The following is a 27,759-nucleotide window of genomic DNA, read 5'->3' on the forward strand; positions in this document are numbered from 1 at the left end:
TTCTGCACATTTTTTTGTGCAAATCTAGGTATTGATCGTTAGTAGCCGAGCGGATTCTCGCCGAGGAGACTCGAGGTAAACCTGCTACTACATCCGCAGGCTTCAGCGTCACCTTCTTATTTTATATTCACATTGTTATACTTATTTCCATACGATTGTGTTTAGAAGTTGTAGCGAAACTCTTTAGAGCTTAAGACTTGTACTACCGGGTTTTGGGAAGATGTTCATTGTATTAAGGATTCAATTCAGACGAATTTTAGATGTTATTATGCATTGTTGTTATTCAGCAATTATTAGGCTTACCTAGTCCTTAAGACTAGGTGCCATCACGATACCCAAACGGAGGGAAAGTTGGGTCGTTACAAGTTGGTATCAGAGCTCTAGGTTCATAGGTGCTACGAGTCATAAGCGAGTTTAGTAGAGTCTTGCAGATCGATACGGAGACGTTTGTACTTATCTTCGAGAGGCAAAGGAACTATTAGGAAAATATCGCTTTTTTCATTCCTATCGTGCGAGCTTATTGATCCCGGAGTTTGAAATTTTATCATTCCATTCTATCACCGACGGTGAGGACACGAGCTGCAGTTATCGACGGCGCTGCTCCCAGAGCAGGTGTCGCCGGAGGCAGAGGCAGAGGTTGACGAGGAGTATGTGTCGCAGCTAGACCAGACCCAGAGCAGCGAGTTTCCACTAGTCAGGTCCCAGGTGTCATGGCGGCACAATTTGTGGTTCCAGTTCAGCCCAAGGTTTGGGCAGCGGCATCCGAGGGAGAACAACTTAGATTTGCAAGGAAGAAAATATGACCCTCCTACATTCAACGGGTTGGCTTAAGAGAGCACAATGGGTTTCATAGAGGAGTGCCATCGCATTATCAGCACTATGGGTATCGCAGAGATGAGTGGGGTTGCTTTTACTATGTTCCAGCTTGACGGAGCGGCTTATCAGTGGTGGTGGACATATGAGTTGAGTAATCACCCGATGCAGCTTCACTGACATGGGTTCAGTTTCAGAGATGTTTTGAAAGAGTTTGTACCTCAATCACTTAGGTTCAGCATGGCTCGAGAGTTGGAGTCAGATATTTTATTCTAGCAGGTGGTAGGGATCGCTCGCCGGTTAGAGGGCATATGGGATCGGGAGCGAGAGGACAGCCGAGATCAAGAGAGAGAGAGTACAAAGAGGCGAGGAGGCCTCGTTGACCAGGGAGATCTGCTGGCCCTTATTCTGGAGGCAGGGTACGACATGGTGGAGGTTCGTGGGTTAGCCAGTTCAGTTTGCACTTCAGGCTACACAGTGGTTCAGGTGTAAATGGGTCTCACAGTACCCATACCGCACAGTACCCACAGCCACGTCAGTAGAGGGGTTGCTTGAGTGTGGAGATACTAACCATATGGTGAGAGATTTTCCCCAGATTTCGAGTAGATGTGTCACAGCAAGGTATTCATGTGAGTAGAGGGCGCCCAAGAGGCGGAGGCCCGGCCCGTTGATGTGTTTCATATGGTAGGCTTAAGGCCGTTGCGCCAGATGATGTCATTCAGGTATGATTTTGATTTGCTATAAAGGAGCACCATCCGTAGTTCATTGCAGCTCTGCTTGTCGGGGTGAGTTCCCCTATTTGTTGCTCCACTTATGGGTGCGTTTCATGATTTACACAATGTTTATGTGTAACCCTGTTGGAAGGTTCTATGAGTGATAGCCGTGTCTATCGTCTATTTTTATTTATTATCGGGAGTTATGAGACTAGTAGTAAATCTCTGTTGTCCTTCTCAGTAGGCTTGATGCGATTTATGAGTATTTTTGGCTACGATCCGTGATTTTATGCTCCACCGGTGTGGGAGCCAATACTTGTAAATTGTGATGGAATTGATCTAGTGAGAGTTTCCAGCTGATTTGATGTGTACCCTACTTGAGATTCAGAGTTCAGGGCAGGACCCTTGTTGTTTCATGTGATTTGACGTGTTGAGACCGGGCTGTGTACCGCGGTTGGAGTTATATCAATATGAGATCCTTTTGATTCTTTTATATGATTTTATTCTTTCGTGTTAGATTGTGTTGTAAATTAGTTTTGATAGAAAAATTTGTGCTTGACGAACTTGTTTGATAGTTCCTTTATGTGTTTCCTTTGCATATTCAGTCATTTTTGTTATGTGCTTCTTGAGTTCTAGCTTGTGTAGGGTGTGTTCCCGTTGGTATTAGTTGTGAATTGGTGATGCGGGTGTTAGCTGTATGGTTTTCGTGGTTATTGTAGCATCGTCAGTGTTGTGGAGCTTTGAAATGGGTTCCTATCGAATTTGAGGCTTATGATCGGTGCAGGATTTGATTCGGGCAAGTATTGTGATCAAGAATGTTATTATAGGCCTATGCATGGTGTGTATGTTGTGTGGTTGTACTCTGTGGGTGTAGGCATAAGTGGTTGCAGCTAGTTGAAACTGAAACCGGGGATGGATTTAGAATCGGGTCTTTGGAAATCGATGGAAGGTGAGAATTCTGGCTCTAAGGCTTATTGGTATTGATAAAAAGGCTAAATTTCAGTTGATATGATGTCGTCAGGTTTATGTGGATTGGGGTGACGTGGGATCACCCGCGGGTGTATGTTGGAAGTGTGCATTCAACAACTTGAGGACTTCGAGGCGAATATTGGCACGTTCGAGGACGAACATTGGTTTTAAGAGGGGGAGGATGTAACGACCCGGTTGGTCGTTTTGAGAATCTAAGCTCCGTTCGGCAGCTGAAGGTCTTGAACAGCTTCATATTATGTGTATCGACTTGCGTGAATGGTTGAATTCAGTTAACGGATTATTCAGAATCAAATTGGAAGAAGAAAACTAGTTTTGGAAGTTAAAATAGTAAGAATTTGACCGAAAATTGGACTTTTGAGTAAACGGCTCTGGAATGGGTTTTGGGTGATCTCAACAGCTTCGTATGGTGATTTTGGACTTAGGCGTGCGTCCGGATTCGGATTTGGAGGTCTGTAGGGTAATTTGAGGCATTTTGGCGAAAGCTGGAAAAGTTGAAGTTTGGAAAATGGAGAAGTTTGACCCATAGTTGACTTTAGCGATATCGGGGTCGGAATGTGATTCCGAGAGTTGGAATAGCTCCGTTATGTCATTTTGGACTTGTCTGCAAAATTTGGCGTCATTCCGGATTGATTTAATAGGTTTCGGCACGAGTTTATAAATTTGAAGATTTGAAAGGTCATAAGTTCGATTTATGGCTTGATTCGTTCTTTCGGCGTTGTTTTATGTGATTCGTAACCTCGAGCGAGTCCGAGTTAGGTTATATGACTTGTTTGTGCATTTAGACGGGGTCACGGGGACCTCGGTTGTGTTCGGGGTGGGCTATGGGTCATTTTCCCATTGTTCGCACTGCTGTATTCTGCTTCTGGTGTTCCTTTTCCGCGATCGCGAACAGCCTTACGCGTTCGCGATGTGTTGTTGTTGGTTTCCTCTTTTTCCTTCATCGCGTTCGCGTAGAAACACCCGCGATCGCGAAGGCCTGCTTTCCTCTACTTTGCGTTCGCATCCATTGCCCCGCGTTCGCGTAAGCTCCTGTCATTGTTCATCGCGTTCGCGTCCCTTATTCCGCGATCGCGAAGGGTATTTCTGGACAGCTTTGATTCTCTCCTCCGCGATCGCGACCCAATCTCCGCGATCGCGATGCATAAATCCCTGGGCAGAATAAATAGTACTCTATCCGAGGGTTAGCCATTTTTTTAACATTTTTTGAGTTCTAAAACTCGATTTTGGGTGATTCCTTGTGGGTTTTTCAAGAAAAACGATTGGGTAAGTGTTCCTCACCTAAAATTGATTATATTCCATGAATTTGTCTTCATTTTTATCATTTAATTTGTGATTTGGGTTGAAGAAAATGTTGGTTTTTGAAGAAAATTCCTAAAATGAAAAATCATGATTTGAGGGGCCAAATGGTATCGGAAATTAATAAATTTTGTATGGTTGAACTCATATTGGAATGGGTATTCGGTTTTTGTAAAATTTGTCGGGTTCCGAGGTGCGGGCCCGGGGGTCGACTTTTGGACCTATTTTTTTAGATTTTATTAAAGATTGAAACTTTAGGATCCGGAATAGTTTCTTATTTATTTTATTTGTGCTTTGAAGTTAATTTGGTTAGATTTGAGCCGTCCGGAGATCTTTTCACCCGAGAAGTGCATTCTTGAGTATCGGTGTGTCGTCTTTGAGGTAAGTATCTTGCTTAACCTTGTGTAGGGGACTTCCCCTTAGGATTTGAGTCTTCTATGTTTATTGTAGTTCGTGTACGCGAGGTGACGAGTGCGTGCTCGGACTTATTTGTGGAAAAATTGGCCTTTTAGGGTTCTTAGGTCTTTATATCCACTGTGTAGGAATGTGTTCTTGACATGACTGAGTTTCATATTTATTTGTTTCACCTCTACATGCTTAATTGGGATTAATTGCTTCATGATTCACTTTTATTGCCTAATTGACACCTAACTGATTTGACTGGAGAATTTCTCCTCACCTATTGTCATGCTATCTTTTCATAGCTCCTTATCTTATTTGAGAATTTCATTACCCTTTCTGAAATTGTTTGGTCTTAAGTGAAGCTAAGATCATCTTCCCTTAATTGAATTTTCGAATATCCTCAAAATTTGTCCAACCTTAAAAGGAGTTTAATTTATATCTTGTTGACTTGCCTTTATTTGGGACTACTTGACTCGTGTTGATTTCCTTGTTATTGACTTGTATATTGTGGGATCGTTGCTACATGTTAGTCTTCCGTGGTTGAATTGTTCCCTTTATGCCAGCATTCTTTTCTGTGGTTATTCTTTGTGATCTGGTTCTATCGTTTCCTTGTGATTTATAGTCCTTGAGTTGATTTACTTGTCTTACCTTGTATTATTTTCTTGTTGTGTTATTTTGCCGTTCCCATGTGATTTATAGCCCTTGAGTCGATTTACTTGTCTTACCTTGTATTATTTTCATGTTGTGGTTATGTGTAGTGTGGTGATGTACGAGCTTTCTGTTGTGCTGTAACTGTTGTTTCTGTTGGTTGTGTTGTGTGATTACTTTGGGGACTACGGGCGATATCCCGCTAGATCCCCCTGCATATTTACACTACGGATCGAGATTTTCGGTAGATCCCCAGTGCACTATGAGTTGGACTACGGGACGACACCCGGGAGATCCACTGGACATTTACATTTGGGGACATTTACATTTATGTTTGGACACTTGCACAAGCATACACGTGGTTAATCACTCTTATCGGGTAGGAGGCTCCTTGAGATTTCTGAGTATAGACGCACCCCTTGGTTATTTTCCTTCAATGTGAGAATGACTCTTGGGGCACGTGAGTTGTCAGTATGATTATGAGGTGTGATGAGGGCACAGGATGCCAAGTGTTAGAGTTCAGGTATTGAGACCCGTGTTGTATGATTATGAGATGAGGTGTCACAGGGTGACTTATATTTGAAGGATTATCTTTTTGAAAAGATTATATTTGAAAGCATTATTTTGAAAGAAACTCTTTTGAAAAGAAAACTTATTTGAAGGAAGTATATTTCAAACCATTTTATCACTTGAAAAGAGTTTGACTATTTGACTGACGCTTGCTGGTTAAGACATAAGGTGAAAACTATCGGAGTTGTTGAGTTATGACTTGTCTTTACTGTATTTGTGGTTTCGGATTTGGGTTTTGTTCTCTCTTACCTTTCCGTGTTTTCCTTACGGTGTTTTCCCTGAGTACTTGCTGTTTTCCTTCCTTATTTTAGTTATTGTATTGTTAGCCGTATAGCGTAGTCTCTATATAAATATCATGTTCTATATATTAGACCAGTAGGTGTCTGGACTGTTCATCGTCAATACTCCATCGATGTTAGTCTTGATACTTACTGGGCACCGCTGTGGTGTGCTCATACTACACCTTCTGCACATTTTTTTTGTGCAGATCCAGGTATTGATCGTTAGCACCTGAGCGGATTCTCGCCGAGGAGACCCGAGGTAAACCTGCTGCTGCGTTCGCAGGCTTCCTAGTCACCTTTCTAGTTTATATTCACAATGTTATACTTATTTCCATGCGGTTGTGTTTAGAAGTTGTAGCGAAACTCTTTAGAGCTTATGACTTGTACTACCGGGTTTTGGGAAGATGTTCGTTGTATTAAGGATTCAATTCACACGAATTTTAGATGTTATTATGTATTGTTTTTATTCCGCAATTATTAGGCTTACCTAGTCCTTAAGACTAGGTGCCATCACGATACCCAAACGGAGGGAAAGTTGGGTCGTGACAAAGACTGGAGGCAATAAGACTTCCTTTGCAGCACACATGGAATCTACCCTTCACCAAATGGATGTGAAGAGTGCCTTCCTAAATGGCTACTTAAAGGAAGAAGTCTTTGTCAAACAACCTCCAGGGTTTGAAAGCAAGGAGTGTCCAGATCATGTATACAAACTGGACAAGGCCCTATATGGACTCAAACAGGCTACTAGAGCACGGTACGAACACCAATCCAAATTCCTACTTGAACATGGATACGAAAAGGTAAGATTGACAGCACTCTATTCTTGAGGGAAAAAGGTAAGGATCTACTAGTAGTACAAATATATGTTGATGACATAATTTTTGGGGCAACCACTAAAAAACTTAGTAAGGAATTTGCTAAATTAATAGGGAGCGAATTTGAAATGAGTATGATGGGTGAGCTTAACTTCTTCTTAGGCTTACAAATCAAACAAAACCCAAATGGAACCATGATCCATCAGCAGAAATATGCAAAAGAGTTGATTAAGAAGTTTAAAATGGATGAATCAAAGGAAATAGACACACCCATTGCAATAGCTACTAAATTAGACACAGATGAACCTGGTTCATCAGTTGATCAGAAGTTGTATAGGGGTATGATTGGTTCACTTTTGTATCTTACTGCTAGCAGACCTGACATTGTCTTCAGTGTAGGGCTTTGTGCTCGTTTTCAAGCAAATCCTAAGGAATCCCACTTGACTGCTGTCAAGAGGATACTGAGATATTTGAAGGGCACTACTGACCTTTGCCTTTGGTACCCTAAAGGTAGTAACTTTAATCTAGTAGGATATGTTGATGCTGACTATGCAGGTTTCCTTGTGGATAGGAAAAGCACCTCAGGTATGGCTCATTTTCTTGGTTCATGTCTGGTATCATGGGCCACTAAAAAGTAGAATTCAGTGGCCCTATCCACTACTGAGGCTGAGTATGTTGTTGCTGCCTCTTCTTGTGCTCAACTGCTGTGGATCAAATAGCAGCTGATGGATTTTGGCATTGAAGTTGGTTGCATCCCTATTTTTTGTGATAACACTAGTGCTATTAGTATGACTAAGAACCCAGTTCATCATAAGAGGACTAAGCACATAGATGTTAGACATCACTTCTTAAGGGACAACTATGAGAAAGGATTGATTACTATAGAATTTTGTGCTACTGATAAGCAGATTGCTGACATCTTTACTAAAGCACTGAGTAGAGAAAGCTTTGAAAGGAACAGGTTAGAATTAGGGATGATTAAGATCACCTAATGGGACCAGCTCAGAATGCACAATGAAAAAAAAATGAATTTTTAGGCTAGGAAATCTGGAACTTGTGTAAATATCTAGATTAATTTTTACTCAGTTTCATACTGTAAATAGTATACTCCTGTGACATGTGTTGATATGACTCACTGATCTCTAACAAATTTCTCTACTTTGGAAAATAGAGGCATGATCAAGAGGATTCTAAATGAAGAACCTGGTTCATCAGTATTGGTTCATCTGAATAACGAGGTATGTTTTCCATACTCTGCACAATTAGAAATACAAATATTTAAAATCATGAGCAGAGTCCTACCTGTGTTCAAAAACATCAGAAAATCCTATCCGTTAATTTTTTTTCGAACCAGTTCCGTCTCTAATAGAATCCTCACCACATAAAACGCCTAGAATCTAGGGAAACCTAACCGCATTTTCAACCTGAAATTTCAGGTTGATTGGACTTCTAATTGACTCCAAAAAGCTGTCGTTAGTAATTAATTAGGCCTCTCTATTTAAAAACCCATCATCACAAACACTGCCACTCTAATAATTCTCTAAACCGTTGAATTTCTTCTTTCACTCTCAAATCGCTCTCTCTTATAAAAGCCAAACTCACAAATACTCTCACGAAATCAGTCACAATGTCTAACCCCCAAGATAACCCAGGCACTCCTCCACAACCTACCCCCTCTGATTCATCCACCCCTCCTCCACCCAGCACAACCCCTCAAACCAGGCGAAGGCGAGTAAAAATACTATCTCGCAAAACTGTGGCAACTGGTGCTCTTTCAAAGAAACTGAACGAAAAATTAAAGGAAAGCCATTCCCAAGATTCAGAGAACTCAGACGATTCGTTCAAATCTGCGAGTGAGGGGGAAGGAACTGGGTCTTCTGACTCTGAGAAGGCTCAAAACTTCCCTTCTGAGGTACGTTCTATTTTGGTTGAGAATGTAGACAGTAGGTTTGTTCTGGTTGGTTCTGTTAGGAATGCGGAATTGCCTGAGTCAAGAAGAAGAGGTGGTAAAAATAAAGGTGAAAAAGAAAAAGAGAGTGAGGGTGTGTATAGTAATGTGAGGGGTAAACGGAAAGAAGTGGCTGGTTCTTTACCCACTTCTGAATTGGTGGTACCAACTATCTACGGGGTTGATCGTGCAACTGAGGAAGAAAGTAGCAAGAACACAGGGGGAAGTGGCTCAGGTGAGGCTGTTGAAGGGTTGGTTAATCTTAGTTCATAGGTGGATGAACCTGGTTCATCTATTGAGGAGACCCTAGCAGACCTTCTGAAGAAAGTGGGTGCTAGCTATGATCCAAAGAAAAGGAGAACCCCAACACCAAAAGCCCCCAGCACTGCCAAACCTTCCAAGAAAAGAAAGGCTTCTTCTCCAACAACTGCTGAAATTCCCTTGCCAAGGGGAGAGCCACAAGAAGTATGGTGAAACAGAGTGAGAGTGAATTACAAAAGGCTTTGGCTGAAAGCAAGAAAAAGAGGATGGATAAAGGAAAAGCTAAGGTTGCAGAGCCTTCTGGGGCTGTTGATGTTGAGGAGATAGAACAGGTCCATCATGAGGAACATACAACTGTGGAGGTTCAGACCCCCAAGCCTAAAAAGACCAAGACCTCTTCCAAGAAGTCTTCATCAGGGTCTAAGGCTGCTGAACCTTCATTGGCCAAGAGGACAAGGTCTGCAGTGAAAAACAAACCAGTTAGAATTGCTGAGGATGAAGAATGGAGTGGAGAAGATGAGAGTGAGTCTGATGGTGAAAACAAGCTGGCCAAGTTTGGCAAAAGAAAAATTTTGAAGGTTAGATTGCTGAAAGACTTGGTGGAACCAGGAATGGTTCGATTGGTTGATACACTAGCTGTTCAGGGCTGGAAGGACATGGTTCTTCAGATGGATGGAAGGCTAGCCAGGAATCAAATAATTGAATTCATGGCCAATGCAGAGGTCAAGAATGGCAGAGTTACCAGCCAAGTGAAAGGGGTTCAAGTAACCTTCGATGTAGAGAAGCTGGGTGAGATTCTTGACATTCCTGCTGAGGGATATGATGATTATACTAGGCAAAGATGGCCAAGTCTGGATTCCCTTCCTCCTGCCCTTGAATTACTAGGAGATTCTGTGATGTTGAAGAAGTGAATGAGGCCAAGTTTGTGCACAAGAGTGAAATGAAGCCACAACAAAAAGTCCTATTTGAATTTGTCAACAAGTGCCTACTGCCCAGGCAGGAGAGAAGGCACATTGCTAACTATATGGACTTAGTTCTGATGGAGTGTCTCGAAAGTGGAAGACTAATCAACTGGCCTGCATTTATAATCAAGCTACTGGACAAGGTTATCAATGGCTCCAAGGCCCATGCTACTCCTTATGGGTTTATTCTGACTATTGTGCTTGATCGTTGTAAGGTGCCACTAAAGAAGTGGGAAATGGCCACAAACAAGGATCAATTTGGAATCAACACTTTGATTGCTTGTGACTATGAGGTCACTGCCATTCCTAATGAACCTAGTTCATCCAAGAAGACACCTATAAATAGCAAAGTCAGAGCTCTAGTGCAGGAGAGTGGGGCAAAGGATACTGAGATAGCTAAGCTGAAGGCTCGCTTAGCAGAGGTTGAACCTGAGAGGGATGCTCTCAGAACTGAGCTTACCAAGGAAAAGAAGAAGAATGAGGGCATTCTTCAAAATATGCTGAACCTTCTCCAAGCCCAAAACCAACCCTCTAGCACTTCCAAGCCTTAGAACTTCTAGCCTTCATCTCCTGAACCTGTCTAGTACCACCAGTGACCCAGATTAGGGATTTCTCTTTCTTTTGCTCATGTTTTGAATATTTTTGCTTTCTTTTTGTGGATTGTGGTAGCAACATATCACCTATCAATGAAATCTACTGTTTTTGCTCTTGTTGATTGTTAATATTTCCTAGATAGTTTGAATATGTCTGCTTGATTACTGATGATTAATCCATGATTGCACTTGCAGTTTCCCCAGTGTCCATGAGTAATTTTAAAAATTCTGGGGATCACTCTTTGTTTATGCAACTTTTCGATGATGCCAAAAGGGGGAAGAGATATTGTGCTTTATATATTCTGACTAAGTGATGTTTATAACCTAATGAACCTGGTCCTTGATGATAAGTAAATTTTTCTAACTTTGTACTGATGAATATGCTGAGTTCTGACAGGGCCTAAGTGACTGAAAAGCACAGAGTTTGTCATCATCAAAAAGGGGGAATTTGTTGGCCCAAGGAAAGGTGAAGTTTTGAAGACTGACAAAGGAACTCAGACATGGACCAGGTCCATCTTGTGAAGCACAGTTATAATCAACTCAAACATGGGAGATGCAAGTGAAGGAGATAAACCTTACTTATCAGAAGTAATATCTCCTGATCAGGATCGAAAAAGTTGCATATTGGATAAGGAGAAAGACTCCTTACACAAAGAGAAACACGGCTTAAGAAATTGATAAAGTTAGAGGATGAGACCAACTAGAACTCTTCCACCAAGGAAAAGTAGCATCTGTATTCTAGTCAATCTCTTTTTACTAACTCCATAAATATCAATGTTATTCTCTTTTACAGGTTGCAGACAAACGCAGAAGTTAAACGTGAATTGAGAGCAAAATAGCAAGGCTTTTTGCAAGCAGTTCTTGTGTGATTCAAGTGTGCAAACCTGAAGATACATGAACTAGATTGAAGAATCAGCTCCATAAAGAGTTTTATGTGTGTTTCTTTATTTCTAGTTCAATTGTAGTAGGTGTTTTATACTGTACCTTTCAGCTTTATCTAGAGGCAATTGTAATAGGTACTCAGAGTATTCAAGTTAGAGTTAACTTGAAGTTGTCGCAACAGTTAGAGGCTGGTTGCCACAACGGGATTAGAGTTAATCCTAGGTTTACAAAAGAGTTTTTGTAAATGCAGTATTTGGCTCAGTGATTTTAGTGGAGAGTTTGGGAAAATCCTATTGGAAGGTAGGTCGTGATTTTTTCACCTTTTGAGCCAGGTGTTTTCCACGTAAAAATCTCTATGTTCTTTAATTTCTGTATTTATTATTCCGCAACAGTAGTAGTTGGAACACATAGAACAACCAGGTCCTTCTATTATCAAGTTAAGCGAAAATTGGGTACCACACAAATCACCCCCTTCCTCTTGTGTGGTATTGAAGTATAAAACATCCAAAAAGGTATAGGATAAGATAATCTGAAATACTATCTACGTCTATTATGGATTTGATGAAGTTCAATATCCTAACATAGTCAAAAAAATAGAGAAGACTCTGTACCTTCAAGCCCATCCCTGCTCACCCTGTTACCACCTGGAAGATTGTTGCACAAGTTTCCACCAATGACTAGATCGAACAACATTCTTTATTCGAATCCCGAGACGGTCAAGAGCAACTACGGCACCGCTAATTCCAAAGAATAGCAATAATACATTGATACTAGCTAGAAACTTGTCTTTCAACACCGATAAGTGATACGTCGCTGTGTAGACCTAATAGAAATATTGATCCAAGTACCATGTTAAAGATCATTCTACCAAGAAAAAAATTCAATAAGTCAATGGAAGAGCTACATTTTTGCGAAATAAGACTTGGATATATACAGTGAAAGTCAAAAGAAAGAAAATGTTAGGCTAACCTGGAACGAGTTACCAAGGAATTTGTATCTATCAGTCCTACTTATACCCCTAGTATGGTTCTCTGGAAACCCCAATAGCATTTCAACTTCATCAGGCTCCAAAGGACCAACTTTGTTTCTTCCAACCCACACCAAATTCCACTTTTTTGCATTCTGCAAGAACATACTTCTGCACTTCCATAGGTGGCTCACCATCATATTTCTCCAAACCTTTCCTGATCCTATCCGTCAATTTTGCACTCCCAATGGCTGTTAACAAACAATTTAGCTTTGTCCGTGTATCCCAAGATGGCCACCATTTCTTTGTTAGGGAAAGTGCCTCATGAATGGTACTTGGGGGAAGTGCGCACAAAGGAAATCTTTTTCCAACTGGCAGATTATGAATATATCCCCTTTTCCTTGCAGCAGCGCAAAAGTATATCGAGTCGACAAACTCAGGCAAAACATGGAATAGGTGTCTGGAAATGGTGTTCCACGCGTCCTTTCGAGCTTGAGCAACATTTTCATAGTAGAAGAAAGGGGGGCCGATAGCTTGCTTCGAATCTTTGGACTATTGTTGGAAGAGATACTGTAGGAACTCCAAATCTAATCATGGGTTTGGGCAAACGAATTGTCCCTTCATAAAAAATCTCCCTATGCTTTTTCCTTTTGCACAACTCATTGTACATCTTCCTCTTGTATCCACCACTATCAATCAATATATGCTTCAGTTTTGGCTGTCACAATGGAAGGGAGGCAGCAATTCTAAAATTTGAACAAACTGTTAGTTCACACGAGTCAATTTCAAATACTGCAGGGAAAGCATACCTTCACATCTTCTGGCAGATAGGCATCTTCTGCTCTTGACATTTGAGCACTACTAATGAAATCTATCGATACATCAAGCGTTGCTTCTGGACCTAGAAAGTTGGGAAGACTACATTAATTACCTGAAAAGAACAACAACTACTACCACCACTACTACTAAACAACAACTAACCCACTACTATTACTACTGAACCTCAATCCCAAGTTAATGTTGGTTGGCTACATCTTTTTATTCAATTGATCCACTACATAAATTGTATGAATAAGATTTCTTCATTGAGTGATAAAACCTTGGCATAATTATTACATATCAAAAACTAAACTAAATGTCTAACGATAAAAGATTTAAACAACATTAGTAATGTAGAAGACAAAATATAATTTCATATATGCACTAGATCTCTTCATTGCTATGGAAGCCTCTTCTACTGAATATCCCATAGTTGCCAGGTATAATAATGTCTGCTCTTTTTCAGACAAAGAACTGCTCCCGACATTCAAGTAGCACTGTTTAGCAGAATTCTGTCACACGTTGCAAAGGAAAATGTTGGAAAGACCTTGTATAATAGAGCCTAGGAAGCTTATAGCAAGATTCAGGACCACCAAGAATTCTAAATGGTAAAAGAAGTGTTAGTTTATGCATAAATACATGGAGCAAAATGTCCTTTAAGCCCCAAAAGTAGTGAGCAGTTAAAAATTAATTTTAGATCACTCATCCAACTTTCAGCAGTACATTTACAGGTCAACATTTCCTCGTTTGTAGAAATTACTTCGCAAACCACTTCTCCGTACCCCCCGAATCCCAAATTACAAAAAAAAAAGGAGAAGGAAATGTCTTATGAGTCAACTGGAAGAACCTGGTGACAGTCAAAGACAACTAGTAAAAATCACAGATACTTTTTATTTTATTTGTAGCCACAAATTTGTAAAACTAAACCACCTCATATAAGATATAAAATCTAGTAGGAGAAGCCATGGGTGTCCAAAAATACCACATACTAACATTAACTTACATAAATGATGTGTTACAAAGATAAAAAAGGTGCTCTTTCGAAAAAATGACTAAATGTATCACTTTTAATAAAGATAAACCAGATGGACTATAATCTATGCTACAGTTAGACACTGAAAAGAAAAATGGAGAAAGGTGTATGATTGAGGATAACATACTATACAGTTGTCCGAGTCGGAGGACCAACTATCTTCCACATAAACATCATCCAAAAGGTTGTCGTTGTACTCGAAAGAGCTATCGTCAGAACCATTGGAGGAATCCAGCTGAGGGATAGTATAGGGCTGTTCTTCAGGAGAGTCTTCCGGGGCCTGTAAAAAAAATCATAAGTTTTCTATCTTTATTTTATTTTTTTTGTTGAGATAAAGGGGGGTTTTGCTAGTATTAGAGGGTCATTACTTGTGGAAAAAATAAAAGGACAGAGAAAAATCATCATTATAATGAAGATAGATAAAAATCATGCATATTCTTAACATAATTCAAGGCCAGAGCTGCAGACCGGATAAAGAACAATTGGCATCATTCATTGCACAGTCAACATCTTAGGAATCAATGTTCACAAGTCAAATAATGAGGCAAATGTTAGCTACATTGAATGCCAAAAGTGCATCCAACACCAGATCTTCATTTTCTCCTACGTCTCAAATCAAATGACATTAAATATCACAACTGAAAAATCAAATTTTTAGTTGTATAACTTAGAAAGTTCAAATACCATTTTGTTGTATTGCTTTTGCAATAGATTCTTCAGGAAATCCCATCATTACAAACTGCTGAATGAATCGGGAGCTCGCCTTCAGGTAAAGAAGACCACAAGAGATCATAAGTTCAGATGCAATGTTATGAACAATTTTTTTTTGGGTTTGTTGGGTTTAAGTTGGGGGGGGGGGGGTTCAAATAGATGATCAGTAGGTATCAATATAGGCTCGAAGCATTTACCTCACCATCACCACTAAGAACATGCCGCCCAGTAGTTCTTAAATCTATGAATGAGGAAAATGGTGTGTCCTGTATTTCTAGTTCGTCTTCAGTATCCCAGTCAATATTGTCACTGTCTTCTCCAGAAAGACTTTCGTCCTGCACGGGATTGAATAAGAAATCCAAACAAAGTATAAATGCTTTTCCTCCCTTTACCAAAAATATGAATAAAGAAGGGTGATAAACTTTCTTTTCTGATCTAGAAGACCAAAAGGAAGTCGAAAAACTGCACTGATTAGACAATCGAGAAACAAGATAAATTTACCATTTCTCCAGGTAAGCCTGAAAAAGACCTCTGTCACGACCCGAAATTCCAACCATCTGGACCGTGATGGCGCCTAACATCGCACTCGCTAGGCAAGCCACGTTAGAGTTTTATTCATCTTTTTCCTTTACATTTCATAGTTTAATACTAACAAAAATAAATTTAACTGAAATAACTGCAGAAGTACATAATTAACCGGTTATCTATATACTATCAACAATACCGAAATTGTTACCACTCAAAAACTGGTGTCACAATCCACGAACATACTATGAATATCTACAAACATTGGTCTGAAAAGAAATTACCTCTGTTTCGAAAGGAAAGAAAATAGGAATGTAGAAACATAGGAGGGGACGCCAGGGCCTGCGGACGCCAATAGGACTACCTTGGGTCTCCTAGATAAAATGTTTGCAACCGACCTCTCGATCAGCCACAACCAGCTCCAAAATCTGCACAGAAAGTGCAAAGTTCAGTATTAGTACAACCGACCCCATGTACTAGTAAGTGCCGAGCCTAACCTTGACGAGGTAGTGACGAGGCTACGGCGGGGCAATTATAATATAACCTGCATACAGTGCATAATAAAACAGAAAGAAGAATGGAACAAATAAATAGTATCTTGCAAGGAAAGAATACAGAACTCTGATATCTCATCAGTAACCAGCTATAACCAATCATTAAATGTAAAGCCAAATTATAGAATAACTTGCACAGTAGAAGAGAAAAGTACATAAACATATAAACTGATGCGGCGTGCATCCCGATCCCACCATATAATCAATATCAATATGAACATTCACCCTTATAACTCCTTATCAATCCACCCTTATTCCTCTTGTTGCGGCGTGCAACCCGATCCCACCGTATAATAGTAATTCACCCTTACTACTCCACAATATATCACCATTATTACTCCTGTTGCGGCGTGCAACCCGATCCCACCAGACAATCACCGTTATTCCTCCTCAACATATCACCTTTATTCCTCCTGTTACGGCGCGTAACACGATCCCACCATATCAGTACCAATCACACAATAAGAACAGGAATTTCACAATTTAGCTCAAAACCCTCCACAATATTTAAGCCTCAAACCAAAGCAAACAGAAGGATATACAATTATGAAACTTCACTCAATTAATACTACACAGCGAGACCAACCAAAATATACCATGAAACACCGATAAAACAACTTAAACCAATAATGAAATACAATGGAATTACGGAATGATTAATACCTTCAGTAAAGAAAACAACATCTAACAAGAAGCAATTAAACATGGAAACACCAAAAAGCATATAGCAGTTAAGACAGGAAGACAATATATCAAGAACGGGGAAAGAAACAGGCTGAACAGATAATTTGGCAACGCATAGGTACTCGTCACCTCAGCTATACGCCACACACATGGATTTTCACATAGCAATTAAGCCGAGGATCCCTAATCCCTCGAGTCAAAGTTAGACCAAACACTTACCTCAATCCGACGGCCAACTCAAAGCTCAATTACCGCTTTTCCTTTAGATTCCACCTCCACTCCACTCGTTGTCGTGCCCCCTTTTTCTCGCGAAATCGGGTTTATGATATTTAGGAGGACAACTCGTTCCCTTTTGGGGAATTGGGTTTAATGGAATTGATGAGTCGCCACCTATAATTTAAGTGCATTAGGACACTTTAGAAGAGCCTGATTTTGGATAACCAGAGACAGGGTAAGGGCTGGAAATTATTCCAAGGGGAAGGTGTTAGGCACCCCTCAGAATCCACTAGTGTGGTTCCCGGCCAAGCTATTGTTGTGACTTAAGTATAAATAACACATAGGCAAGTAGGACTTCAAATAAGAGGGGATTTTTTCACATAAAGGTTAGAAATAAAAAAATTCGGAAAATATCAAAGAGAGTTGATTTAGGAGAAACGGTTAAAGGATTTAAAAGAAACAAAGAAATAAAGGGAAGGGGGTCCTAGGTTTATTAATAACATGGATCACCCCACACAACATCCGGTAATCACTCTTACGCATGAGGTTATCGCGTGGTCATCATATCCATATCTACCCTTTCCCACCCCTTTAAGGTATTAAAGCGCGGAATGGTCTCGTTTACTTATTGCATGCTATTACCCGCCCCAATCCTATCAGTCCCGGAGGTACTTGGGACTACTAATCCTAAAGGGAGAGGTCGTTGGGCTTATTTGTGGTTTCAAAAGGTAAAAATACTAAGGCGACAAATAAAACACATATAGCAAGTTTGGGGAAGCATATAAACAAATAAAAAGGCTCAGACAGACCTCCTTTAAACCAAAGAAGCACATAGTTTAGCATGTCTTGCACGTACTGTTTAAGGTCTAATTAAAACTTAAGGATTTGAGGCATACTGATTTATTACATAGTTCCGATAAGAAGCCCGAATCAGGCCTGCCTGCTAGTTGTAGCTAATAAAACCTAATTCAGTTTATAAGTTATCCTATGGCTTGCCTAAGTGATAGACGAAAACCTATGGGCATGATATCTACAGATTTCAGAAACAAGAATATGAACTGATTACATACTAATTTAAGAAAAGTTGCCAGTTAAAAGCGAGTTTTAGAAGTGCACAAGTTCTGCAATTGGTAATACATTATTACTGCTAGTTTTAGACTTATAAACGAGTGAGGTGATTCAGATTCGGTTAAAGCTCCTATAGGCATGCTTTCTTTGCGTTTGTTGACTTTAGAACACATTTTATAGACATAGTAAAAATACAGAAACCCTATAGGCATGACATCTAAATGTTGGGTTTTATATGAACATGACATCTGATTCCGTTTGGTTATTAAGACCTATAAACACGTTTGCCTAGTGAGAAGTGGATATGCAAGAATCAGAAAGGACCTATAGGCATATTCTCTACATGCATATGCATCCTATGGACATGGTATCTATACATGAGAGTGCAGAAATCCTATAGACATATTATCTATGTATGAGAATGCTGAAATTAGAAAATTCTATAGGCATGTTATCTACATGAAAGAGTGCAGGATTCTTATAGGCCTGGTATCTATGTGAAAGAATGCAGAAATTCCTATAGACATGGTATCTATGTGAAAGAATGAAGAAATTCCTGTAGACATGGTATCTATATGAGAATGCCGAAATTAGAGATCCTATAGGCAGGTTATCTACGTATGGAAGTGCAGAAAATCAGAAACTCCTATAGGCAGGTTATCTACCCTTTGCATACATGGTTACCCTTCCCTTTTTCACTAGCCAACCACGAAAGTTTTATTACAAAGTTATTACAGCCCAGAAAAGTAAAATAAAGAAAAATACATCATAAATTAAAAATTACAACCAAGGAGAGCGTGATTCAGACTTCCTGTCTGAAGTATGAAGTAAACCAACTCCAAAGATCAGATTTCAAAGCCTTTCTCTCATTTGGGGTGTGTCAGATTTCCCTAAATGCCTCACATGGATTCCGGCCAGTGCTTACACCTCAAATACATTACCAGACTAGGACATAGTGCAGTGTGGAAGGGCTAGCCCTCAGGTGTCCAAGTTCAGAGGGAACTCAAGGTCCCAAGGCAAGGCTCACAAGAGGGGGGCAGAACGGAACTAAGAGAGAGTGCAAGTGTAGAAGTGGAATTCTGAAAGGGGAAAATGAAGAGGGAAGCAATTCACATTAACACACATAGGGGATAGGGAATGGGGGAATTTGCAAGAGCAAAAGAAAAGCGGGCTGATGGGTACACCCAGCAATGGGACATGCTGGCACACCCTCCAGCCTGTTTATATAGAGGTTAAGCCCCCACTGGGTCAAACTTAATTCATGGACAACAATTCATGTTGCCATGCCTTAAGCCACAACTCTCGAACACATAGGGGCAGTAGGGTAGGGGAGCAAGGATTCATAACAGAAACAGACAGAAAGATATGAGCATACTTAATTTAAACAGAAACAGTAAAGTAGACATGGATAAAAGCTGTAAATGAACACATTGTGGTGATGCTGAAACTTAAATTAGGACATACTAGTTTCAAAGAAACAAATATAGAAAATGCAGTAGTCTTGTAAAAGCGACAGTGTAGACAAGAAAGAGAGTAAGAGTTCAGAAGAGATTGTGAATTGTGAAGTGGAGGATTGTTAAATCGTCTGTTGTGTGTTAAAGAGTCGTGTATTTATAGTGTAAGAATCATGAGGAAATAAGGTAAGAAAATAGTTGAAGAACTGTTTGTCAATCAATTACACAAGACTCCCTTTAATTAAGGGATTCAGATTTGAACGGGTAAAAACCAATTAAGGAAAGAAATTGAATAAACACTTTGTTCACAACATGCAATTAAGGGCACATACATAAAAAGGTTATTTAAGGACAAGGTTTTGAAGTACACGGTTTGTGCAAATAAGGTAAGAAGATCAATTAACCACCAGTAAATCAAATGGTCCGAGATTTTGTATGAATGAACCAAGTTAGAAAAAGTGAAGAAGGGTTTCACTTAGGTCGAGTAACAGAGAAAATCAGTAAACAATAGAAAGAAATCAATCAGGCTATATTCAGAAGGATGCTTGAACTAATTGCAAATTCGAAAACCATTTAGAGGGAAATTCATCATATATAAAGAGCATGTGAGCATGAAAGAAGACTGGCTTGTTACTGTAAAATCTATAGAGAAATCCAGTGTAGAAGAGTTTTAGTAAAAAGGTCAAAATCACATGAAAACAAGGAGGCTCCAAACTCAATTCAGAGTCTTGAAGTTGGTCTGAAAGAATTAGGGGTTTTGAAATAAAACCCTAGTTCAGTCAAATCCCACAATCAAACTTGGCGGAATCCCCAAATTCTAGGGTTTCCACCTTGAATTAAGTACAGAGATGAGAAGGCAAGTAGTCGAAACAGGCTCGGAGGTTTCAGAACTGAAACCTCTTGCATGTTCCTTTCAGCAGCAGAAACTCATAAGAAAACATGATAACAAAGTAACAATGCAAACACAGTAGAAGCATTCATGGAAAAATGAAGGAAAAATACTGATAGGAACAGTAGAAGAAGCATGCTTAAAGAGGTTTTGTGGAAGAACTTTAAATAGGGCTCAGTAGAAGGAAATAGTAAAACACTTAAGAACACAGTAGAAAAAATATAGTAGGCGAGACATAACAGAACATGGTAGAAAGGCATACACGAACATAGTATAGAAAACATAGTAGAAGAACATACGAGAACATGGTAGAAGAAAAAGCACAAGAGCACAGTAAAAGCATACGAGATCATAATATAGGAAAGCACAGTAAGAGAAGTATATAAGAACATGATACAAGAACACAGTAGAGACAAGTACACATGAATGACAAAGAAAAATCATAAAACACTTAAACACTTTTCAGAAAACCCTAAATCGGAAAAGAAAGGTTTTGAAAGTGATTTTTGAAAGAAAAGTTTAGGGAAATCGTTTGAAAACTCAAGGAAAGCATAAATACACCATGGATCTAAAGAAATCGGAGAAAACCTCGAAAGGTTAGAGTTTCAGAAGAACCCTAGAAATGAGAAAGGCTTTGAGAAGTCACCGATCTGCATCGAAGAGGTCAGAACCAGGCTCAAACAACCATGGTACGCCGGAGCAAGGCCGGAGATGACCCTGAGACCTCGAATCGACAGAGGTCTGGGTATGAACCTTCAAGGTCAGGCCTTGAATCTTCAGAGATCATGCACGTAGGAGCCATAGGAGACCGGTGTAGGACTCTCGTAGCCTTGGAGGCCATAGATTCCAGTGGATTTCAGGGCGGAGGTGGCTAGGGTTAGAGAAGGTTCGAGAGTGTTCGAGAGAGGAGAGGGTTTCAGAGGCGGCGGATAATTGAAAATGATTTAGGGTTGGGGGGTTTGGTAAATTAAAAAGGAAAGAATGCGTGTGAGCCGTTGATCTGTTAGATCAACGGCTGGGATTAAAAGAAGATGTCCGGGCGGGTAATTTAGGAATTGGGCCGGGTAATTTGGGATCGGGATTGGGTTTAATTGGGGGTTGTTTCAGGCTAAGATTGAAATGGTTAGGGCTAGTATTTAAATAGCCATTTTTTCCCTTTTTATTTTATAAAAATAGCAAAATCATTTCTGGAAACAAATTAAAGGCACTAAATTAATTAATAATGTATAAATATTGAATTAAAAATACTGGAATCAATTTTACAATTATAAACGCAATTAATTCTTAAAATAGGCTAATTTTGCAATTATATGCAATTTAGCTTTAAAATACTAAATAAATTTGTAAAAAATGTGCAAAAAATTACCTTAGCTATATTTTGGTATAAATATGGACATACAATAAATGAATCACAAAAATGATCATTTGGGGAATAATTATTGATTTTTTACTGGTAAAATAGGGCAATAAAATTGGTTTAAAAATCTTTAAAAATTAAAGAAAAAAATAGGGAAATTCATGGTCATACTTATATATGCATACCTATGCTATTTAAAAGGTATTTTGTATATAAAAATATACAGGGAAAAATTGGGTATCAACAGCTGCCCCTCTTTACCCGGGAAGGATGAAAGAGTTGTCGGGTAAAGATACGATGGCCAATTTTGACCGAATAAAATGGTTTGAAGAGATTTGGCTGTGCTCTGGTTCCTAAGCTGCCTACATATCCCTGGTTTTACAGGAATCAGGCCATATGTAGTTCAGGATCCGTCGGCGGAATATGCCGGCGGAGGTTTTTTTTCAAAAACGGACGCAATATTCAGGTTGGGATGAGTGGTCAAGGTTTAGTAGGGCTGCGGGAACTAAAGTGGAATGCTCCTGCCGAGATGGCCGTTGCTCGCCGGTTTACCTGCAAATAAACAATACAAGCGTATATTGTGCATAAATTTAAACATGATGCAAGTTCCCGTCGGACCATGTATGATGTCTTTGGATGGTTAAGATGACGTCCTTAGACCATGATGTCCTGGGCCATGAAGCGTACAATAAAGGATTCGCAGGCTATGAAATGATGCTCTCGGGCTATGAGAATGATGCCTCCGAAGTATGATGCCTCCGAAGTATGATGCCTTTGAATAATGATATGCAAGAGATTAAAAGGGGTCCTCGGGCCATGGCATGACGTTCTCGGGCTATGGAAATGGTGCCTCCGAACAATGACGCCTTTGGACAGTTTGGCAATCTTTCAGCCCATGAGATGCAGTAGGTGGCGATCTTTCAGCCGATGCAAGATGTAAATAAAAGGGGCGATCTTTCAGCCGAAGCAAGATGTAAATAAAGGGGACGATCTTTCAGCCGATGCAAGATGTAAATAAAGGTGGCGATATTTCAGCCGATGCAAGATGTAAGCAAAGTGGCGATCTTTCAGCCGATGCAGGTGTAAATAAAGTGGCGATGTTTCAGCCGATGCAAGAAGTAAATAAAGTGGCGATATTTCAGCCATGCAAGATGTAAATAAAGGTGGCAATATTTCAGCCCATGCAAGAAGTAAATAAAGTGGCTATATTTCAGCCATGCAAGAAGTAAATAAAGTGGCGATATTTCAGCCCATGCAAGAAGTAAATAAAGGTAGCGATATTTCAGCCCATGCAAGAAGTAAATAAAGGTGGCAATATTTCAGCCATGCTGATGGAGGTAGAGCTTAACCTCGGAAGGCAGAACAGTAGCCTTATGTAATGCAGAAATGCAGATGGAGACAGTGCTTAGTCTCGGAAGGTAGAATGGTAGCCTTATGCCATGCAGAAATGCAGATAGAGACAGAGCTTAGTCTCGAAAGGCAGAATGGTAACCTTATGCAATGCAAGAATGCAGATGGAGACAGAGCTTAGTCTCGGAAGGCAGAATGGTAGCCTTATGCAATGCAAGAATGCAGATGGAGACAGAGCTTAGTCTCGGAAGGCAGAATGGTAGCCTTATGGTAGCCTTATGCAATGCAAGAATGCAGATGGAGACAGAGCTTAGTCTCGGAAGGCAGAATGGTAGCCTTATGCAATGCAAAAATGCAGATGGATGAATGCAAGAATGCAGATGGAGACAGACTTAGCTCGGAAGGCGAATGGTGCCTTATGAATGCAGAAATGAAGGCAGAATGGTAGCCTTATGCAATAAGAAATGCAGATGGAGACAGAGCTTAGTCTCGGAAGGCAAATGCAGATGGAGACAGAGCTTAGTCTCGGAAGGCAGAATGGTAGCCTTATGCAATGCAGAAATGCAGATGGAGACAATGCTTAGTCTCGGACTGCTGGGGATATTGCGTGCGGATAACTGCGAATAGGTGTGATGGTTTTGAGAGTTGTATTCCTGAACAGTATGAATGTATAATATATTCGATGAGACAGNACCCTGGATCAAATAGCGCTGAAGCATCCCTACTACAAACCAGAACCGTACCTATGATAACTGCATCGGAAGCCTCAACCTCAGGCCTGGCTGGAAGAGCATAACATCGGGGCTGGGCCCCACCACTCGGAACTACATCTCTGGGACGGCCTAGTGCTGGTTGGCCTCCACCTCTAGTGGCCTGTCCTCCGCCTCTAATACCTCTACCTCCACCTCTAGCACCTCTACCTCCGCCTCTAGCTGGCTGAGCGAGCTGTGGAACACTCGGTGCCTGAACCATGGCACGGGAACCCTGATGCCGAGAGCTGCTCGATGCGCGAGGGCAAAATCTAGCAGTATGACCCGTATCACCACAGGTATAACAAGTCCTCGGCTGCTAAGACTGCTAACCCTGATGACCCGAATGACCACCCCGAAAACTCTGGAGCGGCGATGCTGATAGGAGCTGGTGGTGCACTATAGGACTGCTGATCAGAATACTGCATATGAGAACCACGTCCACCTGGAGCACCGTGAGAAGCCTGAAGTGCTGACTGAAAAGGCCTAGAAGGATGGCCTCTACAAAAATTATCCCTCCCTCCAGACGAGGCACCACTGAATCTGCCTGAATGACGAGGCCTCTTATCAAACCCCTTACCACCCCCCTGTGATAAAACCATCTCAACCCTCCTTGCCACATTGCCGCATCCTGAAAGGAAATCTTGCTCCCCATCTCCTTGGCCATCTGAAGTCGAATAGGTTGAATGAGTCCCTCAATAAACCTCCTCACTCTCTCTCTCTCTCTCAGTGGGAAGTATGCGAAGAGCATGACGGGCCAAATCAATAAACCTGGTCTCGTACTGAGTAACAGTCATAGAACCCTGCTAGAGATGCTCAAACTGCCTCCGATAGCTCTCCCTCTGAGTGACAGGAAGAAACTTCTCCAAAAACAACTAAGAAAACTGATCCCAAGTCAAAGCTGGTGACCCAACTGGTCTAGCCAAACAATAATCTCTCCACCAAGTCTTAGCGGACCCAGATAAGCGAAAAGTAGCAAAGTCGACCCCATTGGTCTCCACTATCCCCATGTTCCTGAGATCCTCATGACAGTTGTCTAAATAATCTTAGGGATCCTCAGAAGATGCACCGCTGAAGGTGGTAGTGAAGAGCTTGGTGAACCTGTCCAATCTCCACAAGGCATCAGCAGACATAGCTGCTCCATCACCGGTCTGAGCTACCACACCCGGCTGAACTGCTCCAACTGGATAAAAACTGCTGGAGTCTGAAACTGGGGATCCGTCTTCTCCGGAGTGCGAGTAGCAGGAGTCTGGGCTCCTCCTCCAGCCTGAGAGACGGTTGGTGCTACAGGAAGCAAGCCTGCCCGGGTGACACTTTCCATAAGGCCCACTAGACCGACCAGAGCATCCTGGAGTACTGGGGTAGCAATGAACCCCTCTGGGACCTGATCCGGGCCCACCGGAACTGCCTGGGCCGGAACCTCATCATCAAACTCAACCTGAGGCTCCGCCGCTGGCGCTATTTCTCTGGGTTGAGCTCTTCCCCTGCCTCGGCCTCTAGCACGGCCTCGCCCTCTGCCCCTCGTGGGAGCTGCTACTGGGGGCTTAGGCTGCTCGTCAGTGGATGAGGAAGCGCGTGTTCTCGCCATCTGGGAAAGAACAGAGTAGAAATTCGATTAGCATTGAGAAACCAAACCGCACGACAGGAAAGAATAGATGTGAATTTTTTCCTAACTCTGTAGCCTCTGGGATAAATACAAACGTCTCCGTACCGATCCCTTAGACTCTATTAAGCTTGTCCGTCAATTGTGAGACCTAAGTAACCTAGAGCTCAGATACCAACTTGTCCGGATTTCCCACACTCGGGAGTCGTGATGGCGCCTACTAGTGAAAGCTAGGAAAGCCAACCAATTGAATTATTTACCTTGTTTCCATTTCAATCCGTTAACAATTAAGAACCAACATTTACTGAACAACAGAATTTAATAAGCGGAAGACTGAAATGAAATGTTTTAATAATGCTACGAATACCAATCCATAACAAAACTATCCAAGACTGGTGTCACAATATCACAGACTGTCTAGGAGTACTACAAATAAAGGTCTGAAAAGGTAATACAACACTGTCTCTGGAAATACATGAAAGAAACAGGATAAAAGATAGAAGGAGACGCCAAGGCTTGCGGACGCCTGCAGAACTATCTCGGGTCGCCTGATGAACTAGAAGTAGCAACCTCACCGCGGTCCGAAAGCCACAACACCAGGATCTGCACAAAAGAGTGCAGAGTGTAGTATCAGCACAACCGACCCCATGTGCTGGTAAGTGCCTAGCCTAACCTCGGTGAAGTAGTAACGAGGCTAGGACCAGACTACCAAATAAACCTCTGCAGTTAACTCATATACAGAGGAAAATAAAGGCAGAAATTTACAATTTAAAAGTAAGAAGGGGGAAGAGAGACATGCTGCGGGGATATCAAGTAACAACAGGAAACAAATAAATAACTGTAAAGAACACGGTAACTCAAATATCAACAATAACCAGGAAATCAAATAAGTGCACGGCATCACCCTTCGTGCTTTTACTCTAGTCCTCACTAAATATCAACATAATCGGCACGGCATCACCCTTCGTGCTTTTACCTCACGTAATCATGGCACGAAATGATCCTTCGTGCATAATCACTCATATAAAGGCACGGAATGGTACATCGTGCGGCACGGCATCACCCTTCACGCATTAACATTCTCTCACAAATATCATGCATGGCATCACTCTTGGTGCTTTAACACTCTCTCACCAAAACAATGCACCGCATCACCCTTCGTGCTTTAACACTCTTCCTCACCCAAACAACAATCACAAACAATAAGGGCAAGGAAATAAATGAAATCACAATAAAACCCCGGCAAGGGAACAGTAATACAACAATCATATCCCGGCAAGGGAAAACAATATCAAAGCAACAACATCCCGACAAGGGAGATAACATTAGAAGCAACAACATCCCCGCATGGGAGACAATATCATTATTCTCTTCTCTTTTTCACATTTACTTCCCATCTCAATTCACAACTTGAGCCAATGCTCTATAATGTTCAATTGTCAACAATAATTCCACAAATCATTTCACAACTCGAGCAAACGCTCCTCAATGTTCAGTTACCAAAATTACTTCCACAAGCCTTGTTCAACAATAGGAATAACACATAAGGCATGAGCAATACAAAACGGAGTCACGTTAATCATAGTATAAGACTCACGGGCATGCTTGAGACCAACGTATAGATACTCGTCACCATGTCTATACGTCGTACTCAAAATTTAACACATAGCAAATAGGACATAACCCCTAATCCCTAAAGCTAAGGTTAGACCAAACACCTACCTCGATGCCACGAACACAATTCAAACCTCAACTATCGCTTTACCTCTTGATTCCACCACCAATTCGCTTGTATGTAGCCACAAGTTACTTAATTATATCAATAAATGCTAAATGAATCAATTCTAATGCATGGAAATAGGTTTTCTAATGTTTTTCCCAAAAAGTCAAAATCGACCCCGGGCCCACATGGTCAAAACCCGAGGTTCGAACCAAAACCAGATTACCCATTCACCCACGAACCCAAATATATAATTTGTTTTGAAATCGGACCTCAAATCGAGGTCCAAATCCCCAAAATTTGAAAAACCTAGTATCTACCCAAAACACCCAATTTTCCCCATAAAAACCCTTGATTTTGAGTTGAAATCATGTGAAAAGATGTTAAGGATTGAAGAAAACGAGTTAGAAACGACTTACAATCGATTTGGAGAAGAACTTTTCTTTGGAAAATCGCCCAAGAGAGTTTATGTTTTGAAAGAGTTTGAAAAATGAAATATTTTCGGCTAAGTCATGAATTTGCAGGTCGCAGTTGTCGCAGTTGCGACCAGGGTTCGCAATTGCAAACCCTTCAGAACCTGCTAACTTTGCAAATGCGAAGACTTTGTTGCATTTGCGACCCAGTGCAATTCCGGTCCTTTTCGCATTTGCAAGGGATCTTCGCATTTGCGATGTCGCATTTGCGATATCGCATTTGCGATGAATACGTCTCATTTGCGACCCAAGGCAGCCCAGGTCATCTTCGCATTTGCGATAAAGCTTCGCATTTGCGAGCCAGGCTATGCATTTGCGAAGCCTGCATACCAGCAATTCCTAAGTCCAAATTTCACTCCGTGGCCTATCCAAAACTTACCCGAGCCCTCGGGGCTCCAAACCAAACATGCACA

General features: G+C 41.0%; 1 pseudogene; it reads right to left on the reverse strand.

Annotated features, from left to right (window-relative positions):
• Positions 1–10,652: 10,652 nt before the first annotated feature.
• Positions 10,653–27,538, reverse strand: LOC109215712 (annotated as a pseudogene).
• Between the last annotated feature and the right edge of the window lie 221 nt (positions 27,539–27,759).

Source organism: Nicotiana attenuata, unplaced genomic scaffold (genome assembly GCF_001879085.1).
Source record: "Nicotiana attenuata strain UT unplaced genomic scaffold, NIATTr2, whole genome shotgun sequence".
Lineage (NCBI taxonomy): Eukaryota > Viridiplantae > Streptophyta > Magnoliopsida > Solanales > Solanaceae > Nicotiana > Nicotiana attenuata.